Here is a 23,769-nt window from a genome sequence, read left to right on the forward strand (position 1 = left end):
CCAAAAAATCAAGCATCACAACTATCCCAAAAAGAAGCAGTTTACTGGATGAAATAGATTAATTACCACTTCCCTTCCAACTAAATGATCTCTTCTGGTTAAACAGAGAAAAATGGATCAATCATTGACTTTCTTTCTTTCTTTCTTTCTTTCTTTCTTTCTTTCTTTCTTCTTTCTTTTTCTTTCTTTCTTTCTTTCTTTCTTTCTTTTTCTTTCAACTATACCCTTTCCTCTGGCTCCCAACATACCCCATCAGCCTCCTTCCCTCCCTGGAAAAGAACAGAACACTTTCACTGGCTCAGAAGTGTGAATCACTGTGACAAAGGTGGATAGATACAATCAGTGCAGAGAAGAAACAGTGTTTGGATAATCTGTGAACCTTAAGATAATGCTTGCTCAAGAGAACTTTGTTCACTGACTGTATAGATCTTTGAAGATAGTATGAACTAAGTGAAATTTAATAACCCACTGACTCCTTAAAACTGGAAAGATGGAAGGTCTTGGTGTGCTCTTGGTTGCATCTTTCTTTTCCTACTAAAGACAGTTCTTTCCCATAGACGCTGCTTAGAGTTTTGCAAGAAAGTTGACAATACCCATGACCACCATTTGATGTGATTGCCACCTGTGGTTTATCTTGTTTGCCTGGGCAAGGTTTGGGAAAGAGGCTGGCCTAAAATTAAATTAATACGGAAATTAAATTGATTAGTAAGGCAGCCAGGAAATGGATAGTGTTAATATTTTAATAGGGGTGATAACACTGGCCTCCAGAAAGAGTTCACTTATTGACCCCTCCAGCTTTTTTTTATTTGAAGTGGTGACAAAACATACCCTTCATTAATCAACTTAACTACTTGGTTTGTCATTCCAAGGCCACACTGACATAATGAATGAAGTCTGTCTTTTGGAGCCCTGCTATGACACTGTTAAATATAGAAAGGAATTTGGCAAATATACCCGTGGAGCATTCTCATATTAAAAAACTAACACCATCATTTTATTAGAGCCCAATATCAGCAAAAGAGCAGATCTCCAGGGCATTTTCTCTGTGTGTTAGGAGCCACCCTTGCCAATCAAAGTATTGGGGCCTATTTCAGGAAACTACTTTGTAGATGAAACTCTGTCAAAGTACTCCTTTGCCTTTAAGCTCATGAGTAGAACAAACCAGACACAGAAGAGTCTTTCCCTGTGTTAACACAACATATCTCAGCATCTTAATTCATCTCTACTTCTTTTTTCAGATGGTACCAGTGGTTAGAGTTGCTCTCAGAGCTCAAATTTACAAGGGGGACAAGTAGCAACTACTTGAAAATTTTCAATCCTATGAGTATTGAATGTCCAGAAAATATGCAGAAAGAAGGTAACAATGAAGTTGTGGTCAAGAGCTATTTGTCAGGATAAATAAGGGCTTGGTCAAGCTATGAGAAGGCCCTAAAAGAGAAAGTGGTTAAAGGATCTTGAGATCTAGAAGCTTATAATCCTGTTCACTAAACATTATCGGATGAATGAATAAATGAATGAAAATGTCCATTCAGGTGAAGAAGCTACCTCTGGAGGCATCACTTTTTATACCATAGGAGGAATGCTGGACAAACTGTTCAGGTATCCTGGCCAGAAAACAAACTGCCATCAGATAAAGTTTCATGGACTGGCAATCAGTAGAGGATGACTCCTGAACTAAGGTCCAGTGTGGATTATAAGGTGGGGACAGAAGAAAATATGACAGGGATCCTGTTACCAGAACATGGGTCCAAGATGGAGGCTTCTATCACAACTACTGTATCTCTTCTTTGGCCAGGACTAAGAGCTTAGGCTTTGGATTCAGGAAAAAAAGTTTCAGCTTCCCCATCTGTTCGCTAACAATAGTCTGGTGATAGTAACATAGCCTCTTTGTATGTAAAACATGTAATGTGCTTAAGACCGTGCCAGACCTACTCTAAGTTGCACACAAAAAAGGTAGTTGTTGTTGTTGTTGTTGTTGTTGTTGTTGCTGCTGTTGTTGTTATTTCAAGAATTATAGAAGGCTTACCACATGCCAGACACATCATCTCATTTGGCCCACCCAACACACCTTGAGGTAGTACTATTGTTACCACACACTTACACATGAGAAAAGGGAGACCCCAAGAGATTATGTAACTTGTCCAAGGTTACACAATTCGTACAGGAGGAACTGGTATTTCAAACTAGTTTGTCTGACACTAGAACCTTTGCTCTTATAATATACCGACCCTTGAAAATATGAAACCATAATTGAGTCTTGAATCTATTTTGGACCCCTCCCAGATGATTCCTCAGAGGATGGTGTACATCACATATGGGGTTTATAGATAACCCCACGCTAACACTGACTTTTCTGCAATTACTAAAGGTCTCTCTAAATTAGCTCTACTCTAATCTGTTCCAAGTGGCATGTGAACATCTGGCTCTCTCTCAAGAGAACTCAAAACATATATTCCCACATAAGATTAGTGAGAAAAGCGGGATCCCTGGGTGGCGCAGCGGTTTGGCGCCTGCCTTTGGCCCAGGGCGCGATCCTGGAGACCAGGGATCGAATCCCACATCAGGCTCCCGGTGCATGGAGCCTGCTTCTCCCTCTGCCTGTGTCTCTGCCTCTCTCTCTCTGTCTCTCTGTGACTATCATAAATAAATAAATAAATAATTAAAAAAAAAAACTTAAAAAAAAAAGAATATAAAAAAAAAAAGATTAGTGAGAAAAGCATTCAGCTATGCATGAGGATTCTTCTCTAACGACATCAGGCTTGAACCGAGGTCTGTTGGTCTCTAGGTCATCAAGGACGTGTATGATACTGTGTTCCCTACCCCCAGAGAGCCCAACTGAAGACCCTAGGATGAAACTAAAACCGGATTCAGAAACATTAAAACAAGGTTTGAGATGAACACCTGGGCCTGTGCTCACAGACAGCTTGGTTGCACTAGGCTCTAAAGCTACCCATCCAAAGGGAGAGGACCATAGATTTAAAAATAAAAAATAAAAATAAAAGAGGAGATTCAAGATCTGTGATTCTGTGATTCCCCCAAATTCTTATTTCTGCAGCATTATGAACCTCAAGGCTTGTGAAGGTTTGGAAACTCAGTCAGAAGAACACCAGAAGTGTTGAGGGTCTTAGTTAAATCCAAAACTCTAAGTTCTTTCAGGAGACTGGTTAGGCTGAGGTTCAACAGCTCTACAACTCTAAGAAGACAAGTATTTACCTCCAGGATCTAGTGAAGATATTTGATCCAAGCTAAAGAGCAACTTTATTCCTCTGTAGTTTCTTAAAGGCTTATTGCAGCTCAACATGGGAGTCTCAAACAACTGTAATCTCCAGCAAGCACTGACTGTAGTCCACTGCCTCATGTCACCACCTTCCCTAGAGGCTCCATCACCTTGGCTCTTTTAGAGTTGGAAGCCCCAGCCTCTGCCATACACAGAGGAGACAATACTTGCTGGCATCCTTGGAGCCTATCTAAAATTTACCACCAAGCTCCCTAAGCACCATCCTGTCTCTGCTGGGGAAATTGGACTGTGGTCCACAGCAATGGACTCAGACTATGGGGCAGCAAAACCTTCAGAGTCTTCCCAGAATACTGGGGAATCAAAAATGAAGAATTGCTGAAGTTCCCAACAGCACTACTGAAGCCTCTCAGCCATGCTCAGTAACAGAGGAAGAAAATTCCTGGTCTCTAGGGCTTCTATTCAAACTAATACATTCAGTATTGTATTGAATGAGTTTTCTCAATCAGTGGTATTGAGAGGTTGAGAAAGCAAGTGGCATGGGAGGTACATAGAGCAGATGGCAGTGTCTAGTTGTAATGGAGCAAAGTTTAGAACAGAATTTGGGCCCCAGAAAGAGGACACAGAAACAAGGTATTTTCTTCCTCCTTCACAGAACAGCTTTCTCCCTTTACAGGGAAGCGACTGTCAGCAAGCATCATAAGTACCGTTTAGTCAGGACCCAGGCCATAATGTAGTCTAATCTGGAACTGGGTGGGGATGGCAGGATAAGCAAGATGAGAAGGCAATCTCTAGTAGTAATATGGGAGTCCAGGGGTACAGTTTGGAGCAGCCACACTAAGCTTTAAGTGTCTTTAAAGCCTTGGTCCTATCTTAAACTTTCAATAGAATATGCTTATATACATGTACTTTAATAGAATATCTTTTGTATTAAAAATAATAATGAAATGAGAATTTTTAACATCTATATTCTGGAATAAAATAAACTTTCAGGGAAGATGATTCCCGTTTTTCTCTTGCAATTCCCCACACTCATTGGCACACTGTTTCGTATATGTAGGTGTATTCAGGCCTCTATTTGAGAGTCAGACATATAGTGAAGGCCCAGGCAAACTGGTAGGCAGTCCCCAGGACACTTCATGGAGGATATCAATGGTTGTGCAGAACCAGGCAGAGCAAGGCATTTGGTAGCTGCATGAGGATCAAGTTTGGGGAGGAGGACTTCAGTCCTTGGAAGTTCTGACAAGAGGAAGTCAGGACCTTAAAATTCTGAGGACTGAAAGTACCAAGTTAAGAATAGGAGGTATCAAGGCAAGGACAACCACTAGAATCAGGGAGCCAAACTGGATGGTTATTACATTGATAGCCTTCAATAAATCATACTTCCTGGTATTCACATCCTTGTGTCATATCTTCCCTTGAATCTGAGCTGCCCTGAGGCCTGGCAAAAGTAATGCTGTGTTAGATCTATGACTAAGTCTTCAAAAGGTCCACAATTCTGCTATTGCACTCTGGGGGAAACTAGTCAAAATGTAAGAAACCTGACCACTGTGGACCACCTCACTGTGAGGAAGCCCAAACTGGCCACATGGAGAGGAACCCAGGAATCCTTCCAACAGAGGTGCCCTTGGCTGGCTGCCCCACTTGAGTATCAATCTGCCAGCTGTGTGAGTGAGCCATCTTGGAAGATAACACCACATGAGGCAGAATCATGCTGTCCCTGCCAAGTCATAGACAAAATGAAGAATCATAAGCAAGTTTTCCAGTTCTGCATGTAGGCATCTTAGGAGTTGCCACTCTGTCCTAAGAACAAGTAAAAAGCTGAACAGACTAAAAAATCAACAACTCTTCTTGGATCCATAGGAAAGGGGAGGACACAAGGCAAACTGCCGTCTCCAAGATTGGAGAGATCAATAGGAGAATACAGAGAATAACTATTGGAGCAGAGACTCCCAGGCAGATACCACCATGGGAACCAGCATCTGGATAGGAAAATCTGAATTTTAATTGAGGAATTGCTGGAGACTAAGTACAGACAACTCTGAGTTAAAGGCTGCAGGGGGATCCAGTCTTAGGAGGCTCCCCACAATATTGTGAGATTTAGCTCTAAGTGCTCAACCAGATTCCCATAGTAAATATAGGAGAAAAATCTCAGGTATCCAGTAGGGAGAGAGGAAAAGGAACCACTTTTAAATAGCCAGAGCACTCTGTTCTTAACAAGACCTGCCCTCAGGAGAAACTAGTTAACCTGCTAAGGTATTATTAGAGCCCAACTGACTTTCAGGAAGGGAAATAATAACCCAAATTCAGCTTTTCTAGTCTTTCATATGAGAGAAGGGAAGTACCCAATTCCAGCCCACTCTAGCATACTTGCCCTAAAAGGGGACCAAAAACAACAACAACAACAAAATCTGAGAAATACTTGTGAAGTTCATAGTCCAGAGATACAGACTCACTGAAAGATTGGATCCAAACACAGAATCATAGGATCATTAGAATGCTCCCTTCTGAGAAGATATTTGCAAATGACATATCAGATAAAGGGCTAGTTTCCAAAATCTATAAAGAACTTATTAAACGCAACACCAAAGAAACAAACAATCCAATCATGAAATGGGCAAAAGACATGAAGAGAAATCTCACAGAGGAAGACATGGACATGGCCAACATGCACATGAGAAAATGCTCCCCATCACTTGCCATCAGGGAAATACAAATCAAAACCACAGTGAGATCCCACCTCACACCAGTGAGAATGGGGAAAATTAACAAGACAGGAAACAACAAATGTTGGAGAGGATGCGGAGAAAAGGGAACCCTCTTACACTGTTGGTGGGAATGTGAACTGGTGCAGCCACTCTGGAAAACTGTGTGGAGGGTCCTCAAAGAGTTAAAAATAGACCTGCCCTAGGACCCAGCAATTGCACTGTTGGGGATTTACCCCAAAGATTCAGATGCAATGAAACGTCGGGACACCTGCACCCCGATGTTTCTAGCAGCAATGGCCACAATAGCCAAACTGTGGAAGGAGCCTCAGTGTCCATCGAAAGATGATGGATAAAGAAGATGTGGTCTATGTATACAATGGAATATTCCTCAGCCATTAGAAACGACAAATACCCACCATTTGCTTCAACGTGGATGGAACTGGAGGGTATTATGCTGAGTGAAATAAGTCAATCGGAGAAGGACAAACAGTGTATGTTCTCATTCATTTGGGGAATATAAATAATAGTGAAAGGGAATATAAAGGAAGGGAAAAGAAATGTTGGGAAATATCAGGAAGGGAGACAGAACATAAAGACTCCTAACTCGGGGAAACGAACTAGGGGTGGTGGAAGGGGAGGAGGGCGGGTGTTGGAGGGGAATGGGTGATGGGCACTGAGGTGGACACTTGACGGGATGAGCACTGGGTGTTTTTCTGTATGTTGGTAAATTGAGCACCAATAAAAATTAATTAAAAAAAAAAAAAGAATGCTCCCTCCTGACCTTATACTTCACCACCACATTACTGAAGTCCTATTTACAGCAGTTTCTTTTACCCAGTATATCATGCCCAGCTACTAAAAAAAAAACATACAAAGCACACCAAAAGGAAAAAAAAACATTTTGAAGAGACAGAGTCATCATCAGAAACAGGGATGTTAGAATTATTAGACACGGAATTTAAAACAATGATGAGTAAGATGTTAAGGGCTCTGATGGATAAAGTAGACAGCATGCAAACCAGATGGGCAATGTAAGCAGAGAGATGGAAATCCTAAGAAAGAACCAAAAGAAATGCCGAGATTTAAAAAAAAAGAAAAAAACAAGAAAAACCTACTGTCAGCAAAACAAAGAATAATTTTGATGGGCTTATTAGTAGACTGGACACAACTGAGGAAAGAATCTCTGAGCCTGAGGATACATTAATAAAATCCTCAAAAGCCAAAAAGCAAAGAGAGTAAAAGACTGAAGAATCTTAAGCAAATAAATGATCGTTGTTTAAACTGAGTTTCAGGGAGAATGGGTAATGAAGCACGCTGTGAAGACAGCCTCACAGAGCTACCTGGAAAATAGAGTCCAAGTGGGAGAGAGGACATCTCGATGCTTCCCGGGCTATTAATCTCAGGCTCCAAAAATTCTGCCTGAGAAGTTCCAGGGCAGGGAACTCAAAAGGGCTCTACTGCTCTCACTCATTTCCAAATGAGAACAGCCCAAATTTCTACAGACACCATCGTGGTAGACATGGAGGTTCAACAAGCAACTTACTGTAACTGACAAGCAATACAAACCTCTGGCCTTGTCGACTGCTGGTGTTCAGAGCTTACTCGTTACCACGACATTCTCCACACCACACGTCCACCTGCATCGGAGTGGTCTCGAGCTGTCTCTGTCTGCAGTGCCCAACACACAAGTACACACATGCAGGTGCTTAATAGCCCATGGAGGACAGTGGTAGCAGAGACCATGACTTCTGGTTGGTTGGGGTCAGTCAACACCAGCTATGAAGCAACGATGGTAAAGGAAGTGTTATTTACAATTCCAGCTAGGGAGACCTGGGTGGCTCAGTGGTTGAGCGTCTGCTTTTGGCTCAGGGTGTGATCCCATCTGCTCTCAGTGGTTTGAGTCCCGCATGGGGCTCCCCATAGGGAGCCTGCTTCTCCCTCTGCCTGTGTCTCTGCCTCTCTCTGTGTCTCTCATGAATAAATAAATAAAATCTTAAAAAAAAATAAAAATTCCAACTAGGCATACAACTGGTAAAGCTATGTGGGACAAGACATGAGGACTTTCTTTTCTTCTCACTATGCAAGAGCTGTGAACAAGTGCAAAAGAGAGAGCAATCATCAACAGTCCATATTATAGGGTGCAAAGTTTTGGAGGAAATATGGAAGATCTGTTCATCCCCCTGCATCCAGGCAGAACCAACACCACTCCCCAACCTTTCTATACAAACCACTTCGAGAAAAGCACTAGGCATTATCCAGGAGATAGCATCCATCCAGCTGAACCTGCTGTAACTGCTAAAACCAACAGGAGCCTTAGCCACAGGATGCCACTTCCATTGCCATGGAAATAGACAGGCTTTGGGCAAATTCAAAGTACATGCTTAAAAATAATTTTGCAGCTTCCTTTGAACCAAGATATATCGTCAGCTGATATACATTTTAGAGCCCCCGTTGACATGTGCCTGGAGAAGGGGCGGATTAATAATAGCTTACATTTCTTTAGTGCTTTTCATCCCAAAGGATCCCAAACAAGAGAAATAAGCTGAATCTTTTCGTCTTGTTTAAAGGAAAAACCCTAGTGAATTTCAAAGCAATCCTAAATACTAGAACTAATTACAAAGAAACTCACTTTTTTAAAGTGTCAGGACGTAATTATTATTTTCTAAAACTTGAATAGTATCCACATTGCTCCTGAGAGCTTACAAAGAAATACCACCATCACCGTCTCAGAAGGCTATCATCTCTTTCCAACAAAGACAACAGTTGCAGTGCCAGGAGATTTAGAGACATTATGGGTTGAAGAGATAAAAATAATAATAATAATTAACAATGGCACAGGAAGCTCCATCTGGAGCATCTGATAACACAGTAGGAGATGGATACAGATGGGAAAAGGTGGGTGGCACAGGGTAGAGCTTGTCCCAATCTCATGGGCATGGGACCCCAGACATACTCGATTAGGGTGAGTGAGGCTTGGTTCTTTCTATTCCTCGTAGATTCCAATAGAACTCCTCAGGCCAGAGCCAGCATGGTTTACCGGTGTCCGGGAAATCTGGGCTCTAGATCACAGTATTATTCTATCTGGCATCATGACAAAGTCGATAATACATTTACCAGTGTTTGATAATCCTGGATTAATATAGCTTTTCATTCTCTAAAGTACAGATTCTTTCTTAGCTTTAACCTAATCAATTTGCATATACTTCCACATAGTCATTCCAGGCACAAGGCTGAGCGTTCTGCCCTGATTGACAGTTAATTAGAACCTTTAGATGTCGGCAGGTGTCGAGATGAAAAAACATCATAAACCCAGTTACAGCACTAACAATGGCTTTTTAATAATCCGTCTAAGTCATGCAGTTCCCAACTCTCTCACGCCTTTAGGATGAGTAGCTGCTCGATCCTGGAGGACTGCTGAGCAAGGAGGACCTCTGCTGTTAAAAAAGAAGCAACGTCTACAGAGGGACAGGTACAGTGCCCTTCTGAAAAGGAAAACCCAAAGGAGCTTCCACTAGGATGCTCACAAGGAACTCAGAATTTTTTTCTTTTTTTATCAGTTTGTTTTCCGTCCACAGAGATGTCAAACTGGCGGGAGATGGACAGACACACCCCCACCCTCCCATCTGCCATTGTTAGTGAATATGGTCTTTTGATGAATAAGAAAAGTAAGCGGTGGAGAAGATAAAATTATCTCATTTGGAAAGAGAATATGCTAATCACATCGGGACTCTAAATGAAGCCATTCTTTCCCTTTAGTGTCATAGTTTGAGATTTTAGTGTATACGCCTCAATTAATATTCATCCTGAGGATGATGTTCTCAGCACAGGATAGATGTATAAAGGGAAGAACTTTCTCCCAGTGTGTCACTGGGAAGAAAAAGGCTGTCATTACGACTGCCTTCACACATAGCCTCCCCCCAAAGAGGGTTTCATGAACTCCAAAGATACCTCCCCTTAACTTGATTTTTTCCAAAAAAGGTACTGATTGTACAAATCTTCATAGGGTAACTATTATTTGCATAGACTTGTGTTAGGTGCTGTAGGGATACAAAAGTATAAGAGGGAGCCTTTGCCTTTGAGAAGCTGTAAAGTATGATTTACATTGCATTAAAACAAATAATACAATAAAAGAGAAGCCTTACAGTGTGCTATCACTTAGTGCTAACAACATATTAAAACAGTAAATATAAGGAGCACCTGAGAGGCTCAGGTGGTTATGCATCCGACTCTTGATTTTGGCTCAGGTTATGCTCTCAGGGTTGTGAGACTGACCCTGTGTCAGACCTGCACTCAATGCGGAGACTGCTTGGGATTCTCACTCTTTCTCCCCTTCTGCTCCATAGTCTCTCTCTCTCTCAAATAAATCTTTTTTTTTTAAGATTTTATTTATTTATTCATGAGAGACACACACAGAGAGAGAGAGGCAGAGACACAGGCAGAGGGAGAAGCAGGCTCCAAGCAGGAAGCCCGATGTGGGATTCAATCCTCGGACTCCAGGATCACGCTCTGGGCCAAAAGCAGGCGCCAAGCCACTGAGCCACTCAGGGATCCCACATAAATCTTTTTAAAATAGTATTATTCATTTAACAAAATTAGAGAATTCTGAAAACTGAAAACGTCAAGGGAAGCTTTAAAAAAACAGATCCTTGAAGATAGATAAGACTTGAGTTAGCCATAAAAAAAGGAAATATTCCAAGTTGGAAGCTGAGGTAGGATTTACCTGGATAATGACAGTGGGGTAGGAAAATAAAGGCTTGTTTTAGGGACTAGGAATAATTAATTCAGCCTAGCTCAAGAGATGGAGTCCTTTGGAGCCAAATTTTGAGGGTCATTAATGCCTAATTCAATGATACCCAGGTATTTGGAATTGTACATCTTATTAGAAAAGATTTTTTAAATTTTTTTATTAATGAGAGATACAGAGAGAGAGGGAGGGAGGCAGAGACACAGGCAGAGGGAGAAGCAGGCTCCATGCAGGGAGTCCGACGTGAGACTCAATCTCGGGTCCCCAGGATCATACCCTGGGCTAAAGGCAGCGCTAAACTGCTGAGCCACCGGGTCTAAGTCCCATGTAAAGATTTTTGAGCACACTCCCCAATATGTATGTATGTATGTGTACATGTACATACATATGTATATCTATACACATATGTATAAGAAATCTATATTTTGTACTTTTATAACTATTTTATTTATAACTATTTTAAATAATGAAATAATATTTTAATATCTTTATTCTTTGTTTTTTATGGTATAAAATCCTTTATGTCATCTGTGAAAAAAAAAATTTTTAATGAGAGCAATATGATTTAATACCCTTTTTGTTAATCTTTTTTTTAAGATTTTATTTATTTATTCATGATAGAGAGAGAGAGAGAGAGAGAGGCAGAGACACAGGCAGAGGGAGAAGCAGTCTCCATGCCGGGAACCCAACACAGGACTCGATTCCGGGTCTCCAGGTTCGTGCCCTGGGCCAAAGGCAGGCGCCGAATCACTGAGCCACCCAGGGATCCCCCCTTTTTGTTAATCTTTGAATAACACTTTATGACATAGCAATTCAAAATCTGGCTCTACACATTTTATTTTGATAATTGACTTTAGTGGCTGACATAGATGTCAAAAGATATCCAGTGGATTTTTTCTTTACTTTTAAATAAAGAAGGAATTGCAAAAGAATTTATCATTAAGCTCAGCAACATTCTATATTTTGTTAAGTGTCAAATGCTTTAAATACAAATAAAATATTAGTAGCCACTTGACTTCATTTTTTGAAGTTAGGGACCATGATGCTCACAAAGCTTAAGTGCAGGACTGTGCACCTGCATGAGCTTTTCCCCCACAATGTATATATCTAAAAAGGTTGCAGAGGTAAGATATTTTGGCTGTAACTAAGACAATGTTCTTTTCCACACTGATTTTTCCATTATATGTCCTTTGTGCTAGAGGGAATATAGGTGGATGCAACCATTTTTGGGATCTGAATAAGGGGAAGTAGAATTGGGAATACATTTAGCTTGGGTTTAGTGGAACGTCTTTATGTGATTCTTAAGCTCTTCCATGTGTAGTTAGGTGATCACTAGCCAACCCAGTAGAAGGGCCTTCCAGGAATGTTCCTGCCCACTCTACTGACTCATGTGTGGTTGTGATGTGACATGCACAATCAGAGGTCATATAACAATATGAATCTCTTCTATGGCCAGTGTCACCCAGTGTCAAAAATATGTGGAAGTGAAGGAAACAATGTGTGAAATTCTGGAACCAGAAGCTTATCTGTGAAAAATTCTTCCAGTCATCAGATATGTAACATTATAAGCAAACCATTGGGTTCTCATTAGAAATTCTTCTGTCACCATATTCATTTTTAAACAAATCATAGGTTTTTGTTTTCTCTTTATTGTAGTCACATGAAACAGAATTTGTTATAATTCTTGTGTTTGTGAGGCACTGATTGTATAGCAATACTACAATCGGTATGTCTATGTGTGAAGTCACATAGTTTATGTATGCCATCTATCAGAGTCTGTTGCATGTATCTTGTCCTGATGAAATCTGGAAGGACCAGATAAAGTGGTTTTTATTGTTTTGCTATGCAAAATAATAAACAATTGTTTAGCAAAACAATTAAAGAACAGGTGTTCCTATAACAGAACTCCTACACATTTGTTTATTTAATAGGCCAAAATATATAGCATAAGAATAATTTGATTATACAGTTATGTAGCTCACTGCAACATGAGGGCATTTTTAAAAAAGCATTTGAATTTGCTCTGATCAATTGGTATTATTGGTTCAGAGAGCATTTCAAGTTAGTCTTTCTTACGTGACAAAATATTAACCTCCCCAAAATCTTGCAGCCCAAACATTCACATGATAAAAGTTTCTCCAAATTTGACTACAGTCCTAAAAATCTATATAACACTATTAGTAGCAAGTTATTGATGATAAAAACAAGTCTTGATCACTTATGCTAAAGTATGAGTACCCTTCTATTTTGTCTTTAGAAAATACTACAAAGTAATTATGGTACAAAGTAATTATGATACAAATACAATAAAGTATTCAAAGAAGATGTAGCTAAAAAAATAGTAAGATGCTATTATAGAGGCATGTCAGCAGTTCATCTATAAAAACGCTGTTATTTTTCTGGATTTTATGTTGTTTGTGGTATTTTCTGCTTTTTAAGCTGAGTAATTTGTTGTGATTTCTTCTCACTCTAAATAAATGTTCACTTTCACTCTTGACTTTGCATTTACCATTTTGTGTTTTTTTCCTTAAAGAATCCTCCAAAACTAACTGAAGTTCAAGCTCCACAAAATTGGAATATGTCCTTTTTAGGTGCACAGTTTACACATCTTGCTAATTTAATGGCTTTGTACTATCACTAACTAAAATCTCAAATACAATAAATGCTTAAAGTGAAATGTATTGTTAAATATAAGAACATGAATTTTTGTTTCAAATTGTCATTTCAGTAATTTTGAATCTTTTCGATCAAATTGTTGTCAGATCTTATTAGTTGCACTATTTTTACTACATAATACGGCTTACAAAGCATTTACATTAAGAACTGAAGTAATAGCTTGACTTTTTTTTTTAAGATTTTATTTATTTATTCATGAGAGACACAGACAGAGAAACAGAGACACAGGCAGAGGGAGAAGCAGGCTCCATGCAGGAGCCTGACATAGGACTAGATTCCGGGTCTCTAGTAACAGGCCCTGGGCTGAAGGCGGCTCTAAACCGCTGAGCCGCTCGGGCTGCCCCTTGACCTTTTTTTTGTTGTTCTCTTACATGTGCAGTTACCATTCTCTTCAATCTGCTTTCTTTCCTAAATCTTCTTAAGCCTCTTTCATATTCCCATGAAACCATACAATCAATAAATCATAACTAGATGCATCTAAATAGAAAAACATCAAAATATGCTGGAAGTTAACCCAAAAAATAAGGGAACAACTGCTATACTCTACTTTGAAACTTAATTACTTCAAGATATCTCAGGTATCGTGAGTGGTGAGTGGTATGATCATGTGACATACAGTCTGAAAGGCAGTTCTTGTATCAATGGGTATATGAGACATTTATTTTCTTTTTTACCTAAAAATATATATATTTCTTTGTGTAGTATAGGGATAGGAACAAAAAGTTCTGCTATATTCTTCCAGTTGTCTTTTACATGCCCTTGGTTTTACCCACCTCACTTTGGAGATTACTGGCTGAGTTAGTAGGTTTGAATCTCTTTAGAAAAAAAACATTGAGGGCATCCTGGGTGGCTCAGCAGTTTAGCACCACCTTCAGCCCAGGGTAATCCTGGAGACCCAGGATCGAGTCCCGCATCCGGCTGCTTGCATGGAGCCTGCTTCTCCCTCTGCCTCTCTCTCTCTCTCTCTTTGTCTCTCATGAATAAATAAATAAAATCTTTTTTAAAAAAATTGATATTTGAGCAGGGTAGAGACACTAAAGTGATACTTTTGGAAAATTAGTTTATTGATGCTATCCAAGATGGATTGAACAGTGGAATTTGAAGGTAGAAAGATGAGTTAGGAGGCCAGTGCAATAACTCAAAACTGAAAGGTTGTAATGAAAATTAGTAGTGTGGAAATGAGAATAAGAAAAAAGAAACAAAAGCAATTGACCTGATAAAAGACAATGAACAGAATTTACTATGTACTCACTTTCCAGACAGGTTTTAAAGTTGTGGGTAGGCTTAGGACATTTGATGAACTGGTATGTGTCCTATGGTTACATCATATATCAAATTACCAGACTGTCTGTATGTCCTCTGGGAAAGCAGGGGGTTAAAATGCCACAACCACACAAATAAACATGCTAGTGAAATTAAAGCAGTGCATACAACATATGGGACTCAGCTGCCTAATTAAAATCTTAGTGAGCCAACAACGGCCTAAAACCATAAGAGCTCAGTGACTGCCAAAAGAAAGCAGCAAATTACACAGTCAGAGTAGAAACATCTCAAATTTGTCCCAATTGACACTATCAACCAAAAATTGGCAAAATTTTAAATACCACTTCAAAATGGCTCAGTCAAAAATATCCAAAAGTTATATCAAATTTTAGACCCAAATAATGATTTGACACAAACATCTGGAACAGTATATAAGACCATTTACCATGAGAAAGAATACCATCTCACACTACTTCAAAATGTCTATATTATTAAATACATATTTTGCATTTATTTTATTCTTATTAATATTTTAGAGTATATACCCAGGGGTTAGTTTAATTTAATAAATTTAATTTTAAAAAATAATAAACTTAATTTAGTGCATACCCAGGGTTAAATATTAAATGAAATACCTCTAATAAAATCTTTGTCTTGCCCTACAACTACTCAGCCTCCCAATCCTTCTCTCTCTAATCATATTTAAATAATTTAATGACTATATAAAAATCTTTAGAAAAATATATTTTTGCCTTTAACATCTTTGGTCATGATATTTTTGCTTTGCACTATGGGAAATGAAGATTTTTCTATTTTATACCACTTCCAACCTAGTTTCCCCCACTCTACACAATAGCCCCATGTCCAGGGGTATGTTGGAGCCTACTTGTGCCAACTTGCAAAAGCTAATTGTTTTAGGAATTTTACAAGCCAATTAAATGTTAAGTGTAGCCATTATTAAAAATTAAATTACATGAACTTATAACTAAATAAATTATATTAAAAGTGAAGATAATGAGGGGCACCTGGGTGGCCCAGTTGGTTAAGCATCTGACTTGGTTTCAGCTCAGGTCCTGATCTCTTAGGTCATGAGATTGAGCCCGGAGTCAGCCTCTGTGCTTAGCAGGAGTCTGCTTGGATATTCTTTTCCTCTGCCTCTTCCCTAGCATTCTCTCTCTTTTTTTCTCTCTCAAATAAATGAATAAATATTTTTTAAAAAGTAATGAACATCAAAATTTAAACTTCCTAATTATGTTACTACATTTTGCTATTATCTATGCTGTTGAAGTTACTTACATTTAATGTAACTGTATGGTAGAAATACTATACAATGCTATGCTACCACCTGTAGCTTCCCAACTCTGTGTTCAGTGGCACATTGATAGCTTGATATTGATGATGATAGAAGCATTTCACTGTTGCAATCAGCAGATTACAAATCTGGGCTTTGATTTATTGGTCGGTTAATTGTCTAGACTTTAGACTCAGGAAAATAATGGAGAAAAGCTTAATAATTTAGGTATAACTTAAAGTATATTACATTTCTACCCATTACATCGTGAACAGAACAAAAAATGAAGGAGTACTTTTCCGGTATTCATTTCAGCAAAGAAGTTGTTTATCTCATTAGCAAATGAGTGCAGTTCTGACATATGTCTTCATTGTTTCATTTTTCTTACTTTTTTTTAAAGAGTTATTTTATTTATTTGAGAAACAGAGCACAAGCAGGAGGGGCAGAGGGAGAGTGAGAGGGAATCTCAAGCAGATTCCACACTCAGCACAGTCTGATGCAGGGTTTGATCTCATGGCCCTGAGATCATCACCTGAGCCAGACTCAAGAGTTGGATGCTTAACGAGTGGACCACCCAGGTACCCCTCATTTTTCTTACCTGTTAAGATAAAAGAAAATTCAACATACATATCAGAAGTGTATTTATTTGTCAGTCACAACCATAAGTTAGCTATGGTTCCAAGAATTCAGCAAAACTCAACAAAAGCACAATGTGAGAATCAATGACTTTATAGAACTTACTATAAAGAGTCTTGTATATTTCATTATTTGTAAATGGTGGGCTACATATATATCCTTTATACAAGTAAAAGTCATCATAAATGTATGTATGTATGTAGATATATGTGTATTTTAGAGTAATTTGTTAAATGTTTACCAGCACACTATTGGTTGTATTTTAAATAAGTTTATAAATAATATTTGCATATAAATATTGTTCACTGAAGAAACAGACGTTTCTTTCTTGGATACATGTTTTTCCTGAAGTTTCGAATTGCCTTCTTTTTCCTTCTTGTAAAATCTTTATTGTAATTATTCTCCATTTTTATATCTAAAAACTCCATTGAATCAGTAATATTATGCTGTGTCTTAGAGGTATGGGGAGAAATAACCTTCCGAGCCCTCTGGCATTTTACTGCAATTTGAATACATGCTAGGCCTCTGGCAAAAGAGTTACCCTGGGACTTGATGACTCCTTTAAATTTTATATCTTAAATCTTCTTTCTTAAGTTTCTTCTTTTGTTTTGCTAGAAAACTTCCTCAATAAATTTCTTAACATAAATTTAAGAAATTCTCTCACAGTATGTGAGAGATAAATTTCTTGAATCCTTGGACATCTTAAAAATCTTTATTCTGTTAACAGTTTTATTGATAGTTGGTTAGGTATAGAATTCTAAGTTTGAAATAATTTTCTCTCAAATTTTAGAGTTACTCCTCTATTGCCTTCAAGCAATAGGTTGCCTTAAGAAATTCAGTGACACTTTGAGTACTTCCTCTTTGAAAGTAATCTAAATTTTCTTTTTGGAAATTTAAAATATTTTCTCTTTTTCCCAAGCATATTGCAGTGCAATACCTATGTGCCTTAGTATGAGTCTTGCATTCGGCTCCCAAGAACCTGAACGTGGGGGCCAACATTTTCACTGGCCATCTGGACCCAGAGACTGATGAGAAGCTGCTTTATGATACTTTCAGCGCCTTCGGGGTCATCTTACAAACCCCTAAGATTATGCGGGACCTGATACAGGCAACTCCAAAGGTTATGCCTTTATTAATTTTGCTTCATTTGACGCTTCGGATGCAGCTATTGAGGCCCTGAACCGGCAGGGTCTCTGAAGCCGCCCCATCACCGTGTCCTGTGCCTTCAAGGGCTCGGAGGGGGAGCGCCTCGGCTCGGCAGCTGACCGACTTCCAGCCGCCCAGGACCCTCTCCCGCAGGCTGACCGCCCTCATCAGCTGTTTGCAGATGCACCCCCTCCACCTTCAGCCCCCAGTCCTGTCCATCATCGTTGGGGTCTGGGCTCCCTCCACCAGGCATGCCTCCCCCTGGGTCCTTCCCACCCCCAGTGCCGCCTCCTGGAGCCCTTCCACCTGGGATACCCCCAGCCATGCCCCCGCCACCTATGCCTCCTGGGGCTGGAGGACACGGTCCACCATCAGCAGGAACCCCAGGGGCAGACATCCTGGACATGGACACTCGCAGCCTCACCCATTCCCACCGAGTGGGACGCCCCATCTAGGGATGTCTCAGATGCAGTTGGCCCACCATGGCCCTCATGGCCTAGGACACCCACATGCTGGGCCCCCAGGCTCTGGGGGGGCAGCCACCACCCCGACCACCACCTGGAATGCCTCATCCTGGCCCTCCTCCGATGAGCATGCCCCCTCGAGGGCCTCCTTTTGGATCTCCCATGGGTCACCCAGGTCCCATGCCTCCACATGGGATACTTGGACCTCCTCCACTAATGCCTCCTCATGGATACACTGGACCTCCATGACCCCCACCCTACGGCTGCCAGTGGGGGCCCCTGCCTCCACCCAGACTCACCCCGGGGCCTCCAGTTCCCCCTCGTGGCCCACTCCGAGGCCCTCTTCCTCAGTAATTTCTAATTCTCTCACCTCCTGTTCTGTCTTATCTTCCTAATATCTTTTCAGTTCCTTGGACCAATCAGATTTGCTGTAGCTCCCTAGAGCTAAGGCACTAATCCTTCTCAGGTCTTTTTTTTTTTTTTTTTTTTTTTAGTGTAATTTTCACAGGAGGTTTTATTATTATTTCTATGTTGGTCCTAAGTGTTTTGCAAATGCACAGAGAAAATAAAACTAAACTCCTTCTTTATAAATAAATAAATAAAATTAATTTTGTTTTGTCTTCTGAAATTCTCTGCAGTATTACTGTTCCTCCGTATTTACGTTGTCTATTTGTTTATTTCTGTCTCTTCTTTCACAAAGCAAACTTTCTACAATTTTTTGCTGTTCCTTGGTTTCTATTCATATTGACAAGTGGCACACACACACATTTAAAAAATGGTTGGAAGTTCTGTATATAGTAACTGTTTTAACCAATGGATTTCTCTTTGTGGTGGGTAGGCAAGGACATGTCCACAGGAAGAGGGAAACACTAAGGCCAGCATGTAGAGATCTAGAAAAGTTCAAGTTCTTTTTTTCTTTTATATTTTAAGATTATTTATTTATTTATTTATTTGAGAGAGAGCTCATACACAGAGGGAGAGGTAGAGAGAAGCAGACTGCCCGCTGAGCAGCGAGCCTGATAAGGGCTCGATCCCAGGACTCTGAAATCATGGTCTGAGTCAAACGCAGATGCTTAACCAACTGGGCCACCCAGGAGCCCCAGAAAGTTCAATTTCTTCAGGAAAGAAAGTTCTAATGGGGGAGTATGAGGAGTCATTTGCTGCTGGTGTTAGGCAATCAGTCTTTTTAAAGGCCCTACTCCTTACCTTCACTCTCTTCTTTATTTAGCATCTCTGAACCTGAAGCCTTTACAAAATTCTGTGGGCACAAATCAAATTTCTATAATTCTATGTCCTCTTTCGAAAACACTCAATGGTAAATTTACCATTACACCACTTAGCAACAGCAATTATCTCTGTTCCATCTACTTGCTGATTCCAGAATTATGCTGAAATCTTTCTGATTTCCAACAATGGCAGAAGGGGTTATTTAGACCACCCTCCCAATGAAAACAACCAGAATTTCCAGGTCAAATATTTGTTCAGTCTTCTTTAAAGCATCAAAGAGGTTACAAGATATTAAGCAATTACCAGGCCAAAATTGAAAGGAAAGCAGAGACCAGAGAGAGAAGCCAGCACAGAAGCAGTATTGCCTTGATGGCATTTGACAACCCAGGGGAATAAAATAAAGGCCCAGGACATGAGATTCCAATAGGAGAAGTTCTCTTCAGTAAATTAAGGTTCCAAAGGACTACAACTTCATAAAACAGGGGAGCATTATCACCTGGGTGGATCAAGGAACCTGGAGCCATGAACACAGTTAAGGTGATCCCAGGCTGGTATTCACTGCTGCCTCATAGAAGATATGCAGAACTTCTCTACGGATAGCAAACAGGAAAAATAAAAAGAAATTCAGACTGAAAGAGCAGCACTGCAAAGAAAACAATAAATTTTAAAAATCATAAAAGCTTCCAGAGATAAGAAAGAAATTAATTAAAAATAAGTAACAGGCAGTTAGCTTCTCAACAGCAACATTGGAAGCCAGAAGATAGTGGAATTATACCTTTAACATGCTAAAAGAGAACATTTGCCAACAGGAATTCTACAACTAGTAATTGTTCAAGAATAAAAGCATAATAAAGATATTTTAAGAAAAGCAAAAACAGAGACACTTCGCCACAAATAAATCTTCAGTAAAGGAAATTCTAAAGAGTATACTTCGAGCACAAGAAAAGTACTTCTAGATAGAATGCTAAAGAAGACAAAAGAAATAAAGAGCCAAATAAAGTGGTAAGTACATAGATAAATCTAAAAAGACACTTTTTATAAAATAACAATAGCAATATCCTTTGGGTTAATGAACTCATACAATAATACCACCTGTCCAAACAAGAATGACATATTTGAGGTTAAAGTGTTCTAAGGACCTTTATTGTCTAAGAAGACAATACAGGTATTGATTACTTTTAGACTTTGATTAATTAAATATTCATGTTGTAATTTCTAGGGAAACCACTAAAGGAATAGAAATAGAGCATACAATTTCCAAAAACAATTAAGGTAGAAATCAATAACAAAAAGACAACTAGAAAATATGTTTGGAAGGTAAGAAATAAACTTTGAATTTTGCATTATTGAAGAGGAAATCATAATGGAAATGAGAAATTATTTCGAACTACAGTAGTTACTACATCAGAACTCTTCCATCTTGGAAAGGCTAGCAGTTCATCCTTAGAAAGGGAGATCCCTCTGCCACATTAGGAATGTGGGACTTCTCCCATTGGAGAATGGCACCCCATTCTCTTTGACACTGCAGAGTGTGAGGAGTTTTTATTACTTTCAGTTTAGAGAAGTCTCTAGAAGAAAATAAGATGAACACATGTTTCAATCAGCCAGTTGTAGCAAAATTCCATTAAAACAGCTATAAGAACACAATCTGATGCACTATTTCTCCCTTTTCTCCTTTCTTTAGGCTTTTCCATTTTTACCATTTAAATAAACAAACAATCCCTACCCAGTTTTTTTTTTCTTTTCAAACATAAGACAGATTCATTTCCAAGCCATTTATATTGCTCAGAATTTTTGCTATTTTGAAAGACCTTCTAAGTACAAAAGTCCACTTCTTTTCATCATAGGATTTCATTTATACTTAAAATATTTTTATAAGCACCCTTAAATGCACTTTTAAAAAATTCTTCCTCTATTAACCCAGGTAATAAAAACAGTTTTCTTACAGTGAAAACCAGCTGGTATCTACCTTCTGATTTATTTTTTCCTCTTTTACCCAACTGAAGTGAAACAATATTGTGGGTTAGAGAACAGATGCACAGAAAATAATTATAAAATTCTCAAGTATTAAGCATTGGGGGGTGGGGGGGGGGATGGAGAGTGTATGGATATGTGTGTTGATCAATTTTGTGTGAAAGGTAAGAAATTTTGAGCCAGGTATGTTTTTTGAAACAGAAAATTAGTTTCACAATAACAAAAGCAGACAAAAACCATCTTCAACTGAACTTAGTCTCAAACATGTTAACAAACCACATAAACTGGGGAGTACATTTTACTGTATGTGAATGAGTTAATCTGCATACCAAATAAAGAGCTTTTTTGGTTTATTAACAGAGCATGGGTTAAGTACTTTTCAAGTGTGGAAAGTTATTATCCACAATAAGAAAATAATATTTCATTCATATCTTTAAAAATGTTTCTGTGAGGGGATCCCTGGGTGGCGCAGCGGTTTGGCGCCTGTCTTTGGCCCAGGGCAGGATGCTGGAGACCCGGGATCGAATCCCATGTCGGGCTCCCTGCATGGAGCCTGCTTCTCCCTCTGCCTGTGTCTCTGCCTCTCTCTCTCTCTCTCTCTCTCTCTCTCTCTATCATAAATAAATAAAAATAAAAAAAATGTTTCTGTGAGAATTTTAATTCCCAGAAACAACCTACGAAATAATAACTTGTAGAATTAAATTAAATATTTGAAAAAAAATAAAAAAAAATAAATAAATTAAATATTTGTGTTATCTATTAAAAACAAATAAGTAAAAATAAATAAATAAATAATGTCTAAGAGTTTGCTCACCTTATATAATAGCACTATATTTGCAGTAAGCATACAGTTCACTGGATTTTCATTTGCCTGAAAATACATCTGTATTAACAAAACAATTTGTGGTAGTAAAAAATGTAACTGTATGTGTGTATATATATATATATATATATATATATATAATCACTACCCTCCAAACCTCATTCTGGAAAAATGTAATAGGAGATTAGGAGCCAATTGTTTATAATGAAGAACATGAAGTAAAATTCTGCATCAACAAATTCCATGCCAGTAAATTGGTTCCCAGCATGTCTCACTGTGCGTATCCCTACCCTATCCTAGTAACTAAGACCAGCCCTTTTTATATTTTGATTTTTTTATGAAACATATGGCTCCAGTCTGCTAAGTATACCTATTAATTATTTTGTGTATAGAAATATATCATCCAAAAAATGATTTATAAGCGTTATTAGGACATGTATTTTTAATTATATACTGAAATGTCTAACAGGCTTTATCTTTCAGGAGTGATACTGGGTCCTGTTAGATGCCAGTGCAACAATTCACTTTTGTACAAAGTACACCTGTGGATCACTAACCAGTAAACCTTACTCTGAAAGTCAGGAGATGCTGTTGCTACCATTTGTAATCATCTGTAGAATCCAGTGGTTCTCTACTAATGTGCAAATTCACTGCAATTAGAGATATAAAAGGAACAGAGTCCAACTGAAAGTGTAAACGGAAGCTGGGCAGAATCTAATTTAATTATCAGGGTTGGAATTATTCTAAGACTCCACCTGCCATAAGGAAAGTGCCCTGGGATCTTTAACGACCACAAGTGGTCAGGATTCCAGTTTTACAGCTCATCCAATTAATTGCCAAGCACATCTTCTGCTATACTATTAAGTGACAGGGCTGGGGAATCTATTCTGCTAATTAAGAACTTGGGGCTTCATATTAGTTTCCCAGAGGATTTTCAGGGTATGTGGGTATGTGTGTACATGGCCTCGTAAACATGCACTTAATAGATACTTCTACTATGAATAGTGAACAAGAGAGACTTCGGCCATTTCTTCTCCACTCAATTAGGGTTAGACAACCTCTACAGTACAAGTCAGACTAATGTTGAGAAATGCTGGACTATTGGGCAGTTTTCAAGGGCCATTCCTACTCAGTCTCTTCATTATGGCCAAATGTAAAATATACAAATGGCTTTGCACAGTCCCATTTGCCCTCTGGAGGAATTCACCCTTCCTCTTTATAGCGGATCTTATTTCAGGACCTTAATATACTCTTCAGGACTAAACTTGGGTGTAAAGATCCTCATTTTCTCATATTCTTACATTAAAATGTGACTCTAGCTTCCTCAATCTCCCTCTCTTTAAAAGAAGCAAAATGATACCTGCCATCTCATTAAGTGAAGTCTGAGAAATGACCGTTAAATATTTTTCCCAAAGTGAAAAATAGGAAAGCCTTTTCAAATAGCCTAGATTAGTGGTTCCCAGACCAGTTGCATTTGAGCCACTTTGAAGTTTATTAAAAATAGAAATTCCCCGGTCCCACTCCAGAGCTACTGAATCAGAATGACCAAGAATGGGAGCCAGGTATTTGAATTCTCAACAAG

The 23,769-nt window shown here is 39.0% G+C and overlaps 1 protein-coding gene and 1 pseudogene across 3 annotated transcripts in view; one reads left to right on the top strand and one right to left on the bottom strand.

Annotated features, from left to right (window-relative positions):
* Positions 1-23,769, bottom strand: part of SLC4A4 (solute carrier family 4 member 4) — a 424,139-nt gene that overhangs the window by 371,690 nt on the left and 28,680 nt on the right. The window lies entirely within an intron of this gene.
* Positions 7,685-18,578, top strand: LOC112923628 (splicing factor 3B subunit 4 pseudogene; annotated as a pseudogene).

This window comes from Vulpes vulpes, chromosome 2 (assembly GCF_048418805.1).
Source record: "Vulpes vulpes isolate BD-2025 chromosome 2, VulVul3, whole genome shotgun sequence".
Classification (NCBI taxonomy): domain Eukaryota; kingdom Metazoa; phylum Chordata; class Mammalia; order Carnivora; family Canidae; genus Vulpes; species Vulpes vulpes.